Source organism: Triturus cristatus, chromosome 3_1 (assembly GCF_964204655.1).
Source record: "Triturus cristatus chromosome 3_1, aTriCri1.1, whole genome shotgun sequence".
NCBI classification, from domain to species: Eukaryota; Metazoa; Chordata; class Amphibia; order Caudata; family Salamandridae; genus Triturus; species Triturus cristatus.
The window spans coordinates 491,722,426-491,724,474 of NC_140583.1; positions in this window are offsets into that span (position 1 = coordinate 491,722,426).

Genomic DNA, 2,049 nt, shown 5'->3' on the forward strand with positions numbered 1-2,049 from the left:
AGTTATTCAAAATAGAATGTTGCGGATTTCCTATGGAAAAGGGGTCCTAACTATAACTACCTACTGGCGACCGCCAGTAGGTAATATATATATATATATATATATATATATTTATATATATATATATATATATATATATATACATATATATATATATATATATATATCGCAGCAACTCGTGATGCAATCCCGCTTAGGCACGGAAATCACCAGTACAGACCAACTTTTGCAGCATGATTTTTTATTTTCTGTCTCCTCCTGTGTCAGGACGCGTTTCGGCCGTCCAAGCGGCCTTGATCACCTGATCGCACGTCACAGAGTAGCCCATTTTTAAAGTGCAAGTGCAATCATCAACAATAAACATAGATGACATACTATGGTCTCATTATTACAAATCACGGCAGATTATAGCCATCATTATTCACAAAACATGTTTTTTAAAATCACAATCATGTTGAGAAAATCCCCCATTGTTAAAATAATATAACACATACGATAAAAGCCTAAATGCCTAATGTATTTTACATATAAATATGTATATCTCAATAATGTGCTTGTTAGGGGAAATATATAATGAGAATTTCATCGATATGTTAAAATTATTCATACATTGATATGTTGCACAATAAACATAAGATATAAAGTGCTCACCGAAATAAAGTGCTATAGTATTATAATTTCAAAGTATACACAATACTTAAAAACTGGATATACTATAATACAAATAAAAACCATTAAATGTACAGTGTTTGCAGCAAACATCAGGGACATGAATAACAAAAGAACACTCAACTGAGGATATCCAGATATAAATTATACTTCATCTTATGAGGAGCTATGGTGTACCAATCAATCCTGAAGATTAAAATTATAAATTCAATACGAGTAGCCCGGTGACACGTTTAAAACAACCAATATACAAAAAAACCCATAGATAAAACTACCCATGAAATTCCTTTAAAATTGATTGCTAAAAAACAGCGTTTTCGTAAATACAGCCAAATGATGTACAGATAACCACACAGTATGGGGCACCCTTTGTTTCTTAATACGTTTCATAGTAGGGTATGCAAATCTTCCGTTGTATTTAAACCACCTGGCCATTTACTGTTGAATTCCAAAATATAATTGGTCTCTAGCCTACGGAGGGTAGCCTCCCTATCCCCTCCTCTCTTTGTTGTAGGAATGGACTCAATGGCAAAATAGTGGAGAAATCGAGGGTCACTATTGTGCATGGCTTCAAAGTGTCTGGCGACAGGGTAATTCGGGTCTTTGTTGGTTATTGCCCTCAGATGTTGGAGGATTCACTTATGAACTGCCAGCTTTGTGCTGCCAATATATTTAAGGTGACAATCACATTCAAGGTCATACACACAAAATTCAGTTTTGCATGTTAGATGTTGTTTTATTTCCTTATCAGAATTAGGAAAAAATGTCCTGTAGTTTCTAGTATTGATACCAAATTGGCAAGCTCTGCAGCTAGTGCATTTGTAGAATCCTTTCCTTGCTGTAAGCCAGCCCTCCTTTTTACAGAGCTCCTGGCTGTTTTTGGAAAGGACATTACCCATACTAGTGGACTTTCTAAAAGCTATAGCTGGATTGCATGGCATCAGTTCACCTATCACAGGGTCATCTCTAACAAAATGCCAATTACGTCTGACAATATCTCTCAAATGCTTCTCCTGTTTTGAATAGGTAAAAATTAGACGAACTGGCTCCACTTTATCTGTGGCCATTTTGTTCTTATATTGGAGAAGCTTTTCCCTGTGCTGGAGTTGTGTTTTAGCTATGGCTGCTTTTACCACTCTGGGGCTGTATCCTCTATCTAAAAACCGAACCTGACTTTACATTTGTTTTATCTTCATGTCAGCTGGGTCACTGCAAATGCGCTTAATTCTAAGCATCTCCCCATATGGAATACTGTTTATAAGATGTTTGGGGTGTGCACTTGTAGCATGTAGCAGTGTATTTCCAGCGGTGGGTTTTCTAAAAAGGGTAGTAGTTAACACATTATTACACACTAAAATTTCAACATCTAAAAATGTCACC